Below are 12,722 nucleotides of genomic sequence, written 5' to 3' on the forward strand. Positions count from 1 at the left end.
ACCAACATCCCACTTAGTTAGAGTCTCTAGACCACTTTACGGTGCCACAATCAGGCGGTCCCGTATTGTCCCAGTTAACCAGCAGCTAGACACAGCCGCTGGAAGCACCGATTGTTTGCTGCAAATAGAGTGTAAGATCAGCGGTTTTACTCAACCTCTCCAGCGGGCAGTCCGATCTGTGTCCAGTGTAAGCTGACTGTATCCACGCACCGGAGGAATTTACTTGGCAAACTGTCACCACACAGGTAAAGCAGACAGTGCAAGGTTCCAATCCAATCCACTTCCAATGCGAACAATGAGTAGCCGTAAAGGGCACCACTGGAGGATGGTTGCAGACAAAAATATCAGCGGTAACTTCTCAACCTTTTCAGCAGACAGTCCGGACCGTGTCCTTTAGAGGCTGACTGATACCGCACGGGGGAGAGGTTATTTGACAGAGTATCACCACATAGGTGAAGTAGGCAAAGCAGAGTCTTAATCCGACGCGCGTTTCGGGGGCGTGCACCGGCCCTCTTCCTCAAGGATGACTGGGCTATTGCCTAGAGCGCTATTTATGCGCATATTAAATTTCTTGCAATTTACATAAAAGTGAATGGTATTTCAATTCAACCCACATTTTAATCACTATATATATCAATTTGTAAAAAAGCTATTCATAATACCCATAGACCGGAGTACAATGTAACATAGTATAATATAATATAATATAAAAACTTGTGCAAAGGTTTTTCTGGGCAATCCTATATATAGCCCTACTTTTACCATCATATACTGGACAAAATATATATATGTGTACACTATTTTTCAGCAGTTCTATTTTAGATTTTAAATTTTAAATTTTTTTTTTATTTTAAGAGAACATTATAAATGGTATAAATTTGCTATAATAAGTCTCTCATATTCAAAACACACTTGGACCAGTGAAACACTAATTTTGAGGTATGTTACACATATATATATTTATCCATATCCATTACACCCATATATGGTCATATACTCTTTTTTTTTTTTTTTTTTGCATTAGTACCAGTATCTTTTGTTCTTCTGCCTATTTATATGTATAAAACCATAAATTAATTAAAAGCAAACAGTTCAATATCATTATTGAGTCCATATGGTTTCAAAGTATTCAATTCAAAAATCCATTGGCTTTCTGCTCGTGACATTTTTTTAAGAAAATCGCCACCCCTCCAGTCCTTTGTTATTTTTTGCACACCCCATACTTCGGATCCCTTAAAAGACCCTCCATGTTTTAACGCATAATGTCTGGATAGGGGGTGTTTAGTACATTTATTTTTAACATTTCGAATGTGTTCACCCACCCTTTTCCATAGGGGTCTAATAGTTCTCCCAATGTATTTTTTCTGACAAGGACATTGAATGCAATATACAACTCCCTTTGATTGACATGTAATGAATTCTTTAATCATAATTTCTGACTGTCCCTGTACAAAGGATTTTCGTGTGATATTCTTTGTGTTTTTGCACACTATACAAATTTTGCATGGAAAATAGCCTTTCAGGCCAAATAATCCTATCTTTTTGGGTGCTGTAAAATTACGTATAGTGGGTGCCACTAAATTGCCAATATTGTTGGCCTTCCTATATATAAATTTTGGGTTAGTGGGCAAAAATTCCCCTATTATTTTGTCCTCTTTCAAGAGGTTCCAATACTTTTTGACAATGTTTTTAAAAATTCTTACTTGTGCAGTGTATTGGAGAATTATGGGGATATTAAAGTCATTGGATTTGGGGGAGATGGGTGCGACTTGTTTACTTTGAAGTAAATTTTTTCTTTCTATCAATTTCGTCTGTGCATACGCATCCTTCAAAAACTCCCCCCTATATCCTTTCTGGACAAATTTCTCTGTTAGTGCACCCGCTTCCACCTCAAAATCTTCTTGTTTACTACAGTTTCTGTATGCTCTGATATATTGGCTTTTTGGGACATTTAGGAGCCAACTTGGAAGATGGCAACTCCTCAATGATATATAACTATTTGTATCAGTAGGTTTATGGTAGGTTTTAGTTAAAATCTGACCATTTTCAATGAAAATATTTAGATCAAGAAAATTAACCGTTGTGGCACTCACTGTGTGGGTGAACTTAAGATGATATTCATTTACGTTTAGACCTGCCAAGAACTCATGAAGTGACTGACCGTCACCTGACCAAATAAAAAGAACATCATCAATGAAGCGACGCCAGAGGACCAGGTTCTCCCGAAGCACGCCCCCAGGGTATATGGTGTCTTCCTCCCACCTCCCCATATAGAGGTTGGCGTAGCTTGGGGCGAACCTGGTCCCCATGGCTGTCCCCCACGTTTGCAAAAAGTATTGGACCCCATATCGAAAATAATTATGATTTAATATAAACAAAATACATTCCTCCAAGTAGTCAATCTGCGTTTGGGGAAATAAACCGGACTTGGTTAGAAAATATTTCGAGGCTTCACAGCCCTTTAGATGTTCAATAGAAGTATACAGTGAGGCAACGTCAATGGACCCCAAAACATAATTTTGCTCCCATTTTACTTCTTGTAAGAGCTGCAACACTTGGGTACTATCCTTCAAAAAAGCAGGTAATAGTGGAACGCACTTTTGAAGATGAATATCTATATACCTTGATAGGTTGGCTGTCAGACAGCCAATACCCGATATAATAGGGCGTCCTGGGGGGTTTTGCATTGTCTTGTGAATTTTAGGTACATGGTAGAAGACAGCTAGTCTGGGGGTCTGATTCCTAATATAAGATGCTTCATTTTTGTTTAAGATTCCCTTGTCAAGACCTCTCCTAACTAGGGAATTAAGTTCCTCTATATAGGTATTTGTAGGGTCAGAGGTCAACATTGTATACGTTGACCTATCCCCTAATAGGCGAGCTGATTCTTTCTCATAGTCACCCATGTCCATCACGACTATGCCCCCTCCCTTGTCTGCCGGGCATATTATTATGTTCCCATTTTTTTGCAAGTTCTTTATTGCTATTATTTCCCCCATTGTTAAGTTATTCTTCCGGTTTCCACATTGCGTCGGGTTTTTCAACCGTCTAATGTCATTCACTACACATTTTTGAAAAGTAAGAAAAGAGTCCGAATATTCATTTACTGGGTGAAAGTTAGACTGACATTTAAGGTCAGTAGTTTGATTAGTTACATTAGTCGAATCCATCGGGTTCGTCATATTTTTAACCACAGGGTTTTTCAGAAAATGTTTTTTTAGGGCCAGTTTTCTCATGAATTGTTTCACCCCAATGAAAGCTTGGAACCTGTTAAGGCCCACAGAGGGTGCAAATTTTAGCCCTTTTTGTAGTAAGGAGGTTTCATTGATGGTTAATTGATGATGACTGAGATTAAAAAAATTTTGTGATTGTTGATTCTCTTCTAGTTGACTACTTATTTTCTTTTTGGTGCGTTTCCCTCCCCTACACCCTCTTTTGTATTCCTTTTTCCTACCCTGAAAAAATCCAGGGTGGTAGTGTTCCGTGTTAATTTGGGGCGTCCAGGATTAATACTAACATACCTCCTATTAAATCTCTGGGGTCGGGATTGTGTAGGTTTGATTCTTGAGTTAACAGGCGTATTATTATTGTTAGTTTCTGGCAAATTAGACCTACCTCTTAAAGACGTGGAGGGTTCATTCATACTACTCCCAGGATCTATAGGTACTTCCGAAATGGGAGTATCGTTTGAACTTCTACCACCTATTGCTTGTTCATGCAAACCAGTGTTTGTTTGGGGGGTATTTACCAAATTCGGTGTACTGGCAGAATCTAATAACAAATTTTGGGTTAGTTGTTCCATGGAAGTTTCATATACGGAAAAAACTTCTTCCTCTTCCATGGATCCTACATCAGGGGTGCATTCAATTTCATCTATGACTTCAAATTGGTTAAGTTCTAATGGATCCCTTCCATCATATCTACTTGATTTGTCTGAATGAGTCTGGGGCATGGTGGAACTTCTCCTACCCGACAAAGCGGATAAGCCCAAGTCTCTCCCATATTTTCTTTCTTTTTTCTCAATAATTTCTTTTTCTTTATGTTGTATCCGTTTTAATATATTTTTAGACAGATTAGATATTTCGTAATTATTTTTATGGGGTTTTATTTCATCAAATAGTTGAAGAATTCGACTTTTATTTAGTATGAGTTGTTTTTTTCTTTTATCAATAATGAATTGAACTGCCTGTCTAGAAAAATCTTTAAAAAGTTCGTCCCATTCTAAAAGGGTATAATGTCGGCTTCCAGATACCTTTCAAGAGTAGCTACTTCCCATAAGTCTCTCATCTCTTTTAGAAGTAATTGTTCTAATTCCCTAAGTTTCTTTTTAATTATAGATATATCCGGACCATTAACAGTGTTTAATTGTGGCTTTTTCGCATAACCGAAAAACCTTTGCACTTTAAAAATCCTGTCTTTGCGGTTTTCCCACAAATCCCCCATTTTGACCTACGAGGGAGTGTATACAACAAAGCCTGGACAAGGATAGCACGTGTTGTAGGTTAGCAGCTAGCCACAAGGGGTTAATGAGATATATTCTAAAATGCCTGCAGGCAATTGGCAGCGCTTAACCCCGAAAAAACCTGCTATATTCTTGCAGCTTGGTTCTAATGGCAAAGAGACCCCTTTACTTTGCCAGGTTTTAATAAATTATATAGGGGATTTTATACAAAAATCCACAAAGAACCAGCGCTAAATGGGGTTTTTTATATATTTTTATTAAGAAAATTTTGCTATCCTTGTTCCAAGGCAGAGTATTTAGTAGTACACAATACACTAAATATTAAATCCAAGAACCACATATACCAGAAAAAACATAAATTGAATAAAACTAAAAATGAAAATAAAATTAAAAATAAAAATAAAAATGAAAAATACAGATAAATCAAAAACCACACAAAAGGTTTTGGTATAAACCCGTTTCCTCAGAGGTGATCCAATATTCACAATAATTTGTTTCTAACTCAGCTATCGTAATGCCCCGGCCGGTGGCATATACTTGATTTGGTAAAATATTAAGACTGATAGCATAAAGGTGTACCACACCACCTCTGACTAATTTGCAAGCCTATTTTGCACACATCAAGCTTTGCAACGTTACAATTACCCCTAGATGGGGAATTAGCCTCAACAATCTGTTGTAGAAAACAAAATACCCCTAATCCACAATGTGAAATCAGTGGGATTTGCCAGCAGATTTTGGTCTGCAGTAAATAGACCGGATTCCTCCGTTAGATAAACTGAAGTCGTTGTAAATGCAGGATTAACCTGTTAGATTTCCCAAGCACCTACTTGGAGGCAAGTGGCCGTGAACAATACAGGTTGTGGAGGAGATGTCAGGTTACCAACATCCCACTTAGTTAGAGTCTCTAGACCACTTTACGGTGCCACAATCAGGCGGTCCCGTATTGTCCCAGTTAACCAGCAGCTAGACACAGCCGCTGGAAGCACCGATTGTTTGCTGCAAATAGAGTGTAAGATCAGCGGTTTTACTCAACCTCTCCAGCGGGCAGTCCGATCTGTGTCCAGTGTAAGCTGACTGTATCCACGCACTGGAGGAATTTACTTGGCAAACTGTCACCACACAGGTAAAGCAGACAGTGCAAGGTTCCAATCCAATCCACTTCCAATGCGAACAATGAGTAGCCGTAGAGGGCACCACTGGAGGATGGTTGCAGACAAAAATATCAGCGGTGACTTCTCAACCTTTTCAGCAGACAGTCCGGACCGTGTCCTTTAGAGGCTGACTGATACCGCACGGGGGAGAGGTTATTTGACAGAGTATCACCACACAGGTGAAGTAGGCAAAGCAGAGTCTTAATCCGACGCGCGTTTCGGGGGCGTGCACCGGCCCCCTTCCTCAAGGATGACTGGGCTATTGCCTAGAGCGCTATTTATGCGCATATTAAATTACTTGCAATTTACATAAAAGTGAATGGTATTTCAATTCAACCCACATTTTAATCACTATATATATCAATTTGTAAAAAAGCTATTCATAATACCCATAGACCGGAGTACAATGTAACATAGTATAATATAATATAATATAAAAACTTGTGCAAAGGTTTTTCTGGGCAATCCTATATATAGCCCTACTTTTACCATCATATACTGGACAAAATATATATATGTGTACACTATTTTTCAGCAGTTCTATTTTAGATTTTAAATTTTAAAAAAAATTTTTATTTTAAGAGAACATCATAAATGGTATAAATTTGCTATAATAAGTCTCTTATATTCAAAACAGACTTGGACCAGTGAAACACTAATTTTGAGGTATGTTACACATATATATATTTATCCATATCCATTACACCCATATATGGTCATATACTCTTTTTTTTTTTTTTTTTTTTTTTTTTTTGCATTAGTACCAGTATCTTTTGTTCTTCTGCCTATTTATATGTATAAAACCATAAATTAATTAAAAGCAAACAGTTCAATATCATTATTGAGTCCATATGGTTTCAAAGTATTCAATTCAAAAATCCATTGGCTTTCTGCTCGTGACATTTTTTTAATAAAATCGCCACCCCTCCAGTCCTTTGTTATTTTTTACACACCCCATACTTCGGATCCCTTAAAAGACCCTCCATGTTTTAACGCATAATGTCTGGATAGGGGGTGTTTAGTACATTTATTTTTAACATTTCGAATGTGTTCACCCACCCTTTTCCATAGGGGTCTAATAGTTCTCCCAATATATTTTTTCTGACAAGGACATTGAATGCAATATACAACTCCCTTTGATTGACATGTAATGAATTCTTTAATCATAATTTCTGACTGTCCCTGTACAAAGGATTTTCGTGTGATATTCTTTGTGTTTTTGCACACTATACAACTTTTGCATGGAAAAAAGCCTTTCAGGCCAAATAATCCTATCTTTTTGGGTGCTGTAAAATTACGTATAGTGGGTGCCACTAAATTGCCAATATTGTTGGCCTTCCTATATATAAATTTTGGGTTAGTGGGCAAAAATTCCCCTATTATTTTGTCCTCTTTCAAGAGGTTCCAATACTTTTTGACAATGTTTTTAAAAATTCTTACTTGTGCAGTGTATTGGAGAATTATGGGGATATTAAAGTCATTGGATTTGGGGGAGATGGGTGCGACTTGTTTACTTTGAAGTAAATTTTTTCTTTCTATCAATTTCGTCTGTGCATACGCATCCTTCAAAAACTCCCCCCTATATCCTTTCTGGACAAATTTCTCTGTTAGTGCACCCGCTTCCACCTCAAAATCTTCTTGTTTACTACAGTTTCTGTATGCTCTGATATATTGGCTTTTTGGGACATTTAGGAGCCAACTTGGAAGATGGCAACTCCTCAATGATATATAACTATTTGTATCAGTAGGTTTATGGTAGGTTTTAGTTAAAATCTGACCATTTTCAATGAAAATATTTAGATCAAGAAAATTAACCGTTGTGGCACTCACTGTGTGGGTGAACTTAAGATGATATTCATTTACGTTTAGACCTGCCAAGAACTCATGAAGTGACTGACCGTGACCTGACCAAATAAAAAGAACATCATCAATGAAGCGACGCCAGAGGACCAGGTTCTCCCGAAGCACGCCCCCAGGGTATATGGTGTCTTCCTCCCACCTCCCCATATAGAGGTTGGCGTAGCTTGGGGCGAACCTGGTCCCCATGGCTGTCCCCCACCTTTGCAAAAAGTATTGGACCCCATATCGAAAATAATTATGATTTAATATAAACAAAATACATTCCTCCAAGTAGTCAATCTGCGTTTGGGGAAATAAACCGGACTTGGTTAGAAAATATTTCGAGGCTTCACAGCCCTTTAGATGTTCAATAGAAGTATACAGTGAGGCAACGTCAATGGACCCCAAAACATAATTTTGCTCCCATTTTACTTCTTGTAAGAGCTGCAACACTTGGGTACTATCCTTCAAAAAAGCAGGTAATAGTGGAACGCACTTTTGAAGATGAATATCTATATACCTTGATAGGTTGGCTGTCAGACAGCCAATACCCGATATAATAGGGCGTCCTGGGGGGTTTTGCATTGTCTTGTGAATTTTAGGTACATGGTAGAAGACAGCTAGTCTGGGGGTCTGATTCCTAATATAAGATGCTTCATTTTTGTTTAAGATTCCCTTGTCAAGACCTCTCCTAACTAGGGAATTAAGTTCCTCTATATAGGTATTTGTAGGGTCAGAGGTCAACATTGCATACGTTGACCTATCCCCTAATAGGCGAGCTGATTCTTTCTCATAGTCACCCATGTCCATCACGACTATGCCCCCTCCCTTGTCTGCCGGGCGTATTATTATGTTCCCATTTTTTTGCAAGTTCTTTATTGCTATTATTTCCCCCATTGTTAAGTTATTCTTCCGGTTTCCACATTGCGTCGGGTTTTTCAACCGTCTAATGTCATTCACTACACATTTTTGAAAAGTAAGAAAAGAGTCCGAATATTCATTTACTGGGTGAAAGTTAGACTGACATTTAAGGTCAGTAGTTTGATTAGTTACATTAGTCGAATCCATCGGGTTCGTCATATTTTTAACCACAGGGTTTTTCAGAAAATGTTTTTTTAGGGCCAGTTTTCTCATGAATTGTTTCACCCCAATGAAAGCTTGGAACCTGTTAAGGCCCACAGAGAGTGCAAATTTTAGCCCTTTTTGTAGTAAGGAGGTTTCATTGATGGTTAATTGATGATGACTGAGATTAAAAATTTTTTGTGATTGTTGATTCTCTTCTAGTTGACTACTTATTTTCTTTTTGGTGCGTTTCCCTCCCCTACACCCTCTTTTGTATTCCTTTTTCCTACCCTGAAAAAATCCAGGGTGGTAGTGTTCCGTGTTAATTTGGGGCGTCCAGGATTAATACTAACATACCTCCTATTAAATCTCTGGGGTCGGGATTGTGTAGGTTTGAATGTTTAAAATGTTTAAAAACATTGTCAAAAAGTATTGGAACCTCTTGAAAGAGGACAAAATAATAGGGGAATTTTTGCCCACTAACCCAAAATTTATATATAGGAAGGCCAACAATATTGGCAATTTAGTGGCACCCACTATACGTAATTTTACAGCACCCAAAAAGATAGGATTATTTGGCCTGAAAGGCTATTTTCCATGCAAAAGTTGTATAGTGTGCAAAAACACAAAGAATATCACACGAAAATCCTTTGTACAGGGACAGTCAGAAATTATGATTAAAGAATTCATTACATGTCAATCAAAGGGAGTTGTATATTGCATTCAATGTCCTTGTCAGAAAAAATACATTGGGAGAACTATTAGACCCCTATGGAAAAGGGTGGGTGAACACATTCGAAATGTTAAAAATAAATGTACTAAACACCCCCTATCCAGACATTATGCGTTAAAACATGGAGGGTCTTTTAAGGGATCCGAAGTATGGGGTGTGCAAAAAATAACAAAGGACTGGAGGGGTGGCGATTTTATTAAAAAAATGTCACGAGCAGAAAGCCAATGGATTTTTGAATTGAATACTTTGAAACCATATGGACTCAATAATGATATTGAACTGTTTGCTTTTAATTAATTTATGGTTTTATACATATAAATAGGCAGAAGAAGAAAAGATACTGGTACTAATGCAAAAAAAAAAAAAAAAAGAGTATATGACCATATATGGGTGTAATGGATATGGATAAATATATATATGTGTAACATACCTCAAAATTAGTGTTTCACTGGTCCAAGTGTGTTTTGAATATAAGAGACTTATTATAGCAAATATATACCATTTATGATGTTCTCTTAAAATAAAAAAATTTTTTAAAATTTAAAATCTAAAATAGAACTGCTGAAAAATAGTGTACACATATATATATTTTGTCCAGTATATGATGGTAAAAGTAGGGCTATATATAGGATTGCCCAGAAAAACCTTTGCACAAGTTTTTATATTATATTATATTATACTATGTTACATTGTACTCCGGTCTATGGGTATTATGAATAGCTTTTTTACAAATTGATATATATAGTGATTAAAATGTGGGTTGAATTGAAATACCATTCACTTTTATGTAAATTGCAAGTAATTTAATATGCGCATAAATAGCGCTCTAGGCAATAGCCCAGTCATCCTTGAGGAAGGGGGCCGGTGCACGCCCCCGAAACGCGCGTCGGATTAAGACTCTGCTTTGCCTACTTCACCTGTGTGGTGATACTCTGTCAAATAACCTCTCCCCCGTGCGGTATCAGTCAGCCTCTAAAGGACACGGTCCGGACTGTCTGCTGAAAAGGTTGAGAAGTCACCGCTGATATTTTTGTCTGCAACCATCCTCCAGTGGTGCCCTCTACGGCTACTCATTGTTCGCATTGGAAGTGGATTGGATTGGAACCTTGCACTGTCTGCTTTACCTGTGTGGTGACAGTTTGCCAAGTAAATTCCTCCAGTGCGTGGATACAGTCAGCTTACACTGGACACAGATCGGACTGCCCGCTGGAGAGGTTGAGTAAAACCGCTGATCTTACACTCTATTTGCAGCAAACAATCGGTGCTTCCAGCGGCTGTGTCTAGCTGCTGGTTAACTGGGACAATACGGGACCGCCTGATTGTGGCACCGTAAAGTGGTCTAGAGACTCTAACTAAGTGGGATGTTGGTAACCTGACATCTCCTCCACAACCTGTATTGTTCACGGCCACTTGCCTCCAAGTAGGTGCTTGGGAAATCTAACAGGTTAATCCTGCATTTACAACGACTTCAGTTTATCTAACGGAGGAATCCGGTCTATTTACTGCAGACCAAAATCTGCTGGCAAATCCCACTGATTTCACATTGTGGATTAGGGGTATTTTGTTTTCTACAACAGATTGTTGAGGCTAATTCCCCATCTAGGGGTAATTGTAACGTTGCAAAGCTTGATGTGTGCAAAATAGGCTTGCAAATTAGTCAGAGGTGGTGTGGTACACCTTTATGCTATCAGTCTTAATATTTTACCAAATCAAGTATATGCCACCGGCCGGGGCATTACGATAGCTGAGTTAGAAACAAATTATTGTGAATATTGGATCACCTCTGAGGAAACGGGTTTATACCAAAACCTTTTGTGTGGTTTTTGATTTATCTGTATTTTTCATTTTTATTTTTATTTTTAATTTTATTTTCATTTTTAGTTTTATTCAATTTATGTTTTTTCTGGTATATGTGGTTCTTGGATTTAATATTTAGTGTATTGTGTACTACTAAATACTCTGCCTTGGAACAAGGATAGCAAAATTTTCTTAATAAAAATATATAAAAAACCCCATTTAGCGCTGGTTCTTTGTGGATTTTTGTATAAAATCCCCTATATAAAGAATTGACATGTTGCTTCTTTCAAAAATGCAGCAGTTTTCGATACTTCACTAAAAAAAAAGCAAGTGTGTATGTGCTCATGAGATTCTCAAGGAATCTCATAGGTTTTGCTGGTACTGTAAAAAACTGCTTTTCATTAGCATGTACAGTATGTGCATAAAGCCAATGAAAGAAAACATTCAAAAATATGCAGCAGAAACACACTGTGTGAACATAGCCTAACAATGACAGTAGCAGGAATTCATCTGAAATATCCTCCATATTTATACATCAGCAGTGAATAAAATTTACAAGACAAAATACAGTTTCCTATGTTTTAAGAATGGCAATGTATCTGAAAAAAATCGGATTCTACCGTATATGGTTCATCCATATGAGATCATAGACTTGAATAGGTGATCTGTGTGAAAGAAACTTATCTGAACAGAACAATTCAATAACATTGGTCAGATTGTTCAGGGGGTTTTTTACAGACAGCACCCAGATTGAAAATATGGTTGCGCAAATTTAGCCAAATAGTTATTGGTGTCCCAAAAAAATAAACAGACCAATTCTGGATGAACCCTTTACGAACCCTTATACACATGGAAGCCGGTGTACAACATACAACCCATGTTATAATATTATAATAATATTACATTTCATAAATGATCAGGCGGAAGGTGAAGGATCTTGCCCATTGAGTGGGAACAACAATTATCCTTATCAACCTTCTACAATAAACCTCTTGGAGGAGATCCATAGTTCGTAACATCTTTATATTTAGAATTCCTGATGGAGAGAATATGATGTACAGTTTGGGGCTAAGACAAATCTTTGGATAAATTGTTATGCCTTTTACATACCTATTAGGTAGACTTCAAATAAACTGCGGAATCCAAAAATTCTGTGGCTCGCACTACGATTTCTGTGGGGTTCTGCAAAATTGAATTTCCCAGAGTGGTTTACAAACTGCAAGTAGGCGAGCTAACAAGGATAGCATCACGTGAAACGGGGAGAACCTGTTTGCACAGTTACCAGACCAAGATGAATATTAAGAAAGCAAATGACACATATACAGACAATATATTAAAAACAAAGCAAACAGTATACAGTTATCTATCATTCTGGTTTTTGGAAATATTCATATTCTGGACATTGTTTTACCTTTTAAAACCCAGAAATTTTTTTCTTATTGTATCTTTGTTTATTCCCTCCCCTTGTTCCAGTACCAGTCACATTATCCCCCCCCCCTCAACATAGGGCTTGTTTTATGCAGATCAAGAAGTTTCAATAACTCAAGGTATTTTACCGTATAATGTACTGAAAACAATGAAATAAAAATCCACGTGGGTTGACACGGTGAAGAATAAAATTACAATTCTGTCATTGTTTTTTATGTTTTGTTTTTACAAGGTTCATTCTGCAGTG

The 12,722-nt window shown here is 37.5% G+C and overlaps 1 protein-coding gene across 1 annotated transcript in view; it reads right to left on the minus strand.

The window, feature by feature from the left end:
• The window catches only part of LOC142255010 (3-galactosyl-N-acetylglucosaminide 4-alpha-L-fucosyltransferase FUT3-like), a 53,836-nt gene extending 41,602 nt beyond the window's left edge, over nt 1-12,234 (minus strand). The window contains exon 1 of the mRNA XM_075326434.1: nt 12,158-12,234. The gene's annotated coding sequence lies outside the window, so the exon portion shown is untranslated. The remainder of the gene's footprint in view (nt 1-12,157) is intronic.
• Between the last annotated feature and the right edge of the window lie 488 nt (nt 12,235-12,722).

Source organism: Anomaloglossus baeobatrachus, chromosome 10, assembly GCF_048569485.1.
Source record: "Anomaloglossus baeobatrachus isolate aAnoBae1 chromosome 10, aAnoBae1.hap1, whole genome shotgun sequence".
NCBI classification, from domain to species: Eukaryota; Metazoa; Chordata; class Amphibia; order Anura; family Aromobatidae; genus Anomaloglossus; species Anomaloglossus baeobatrachus.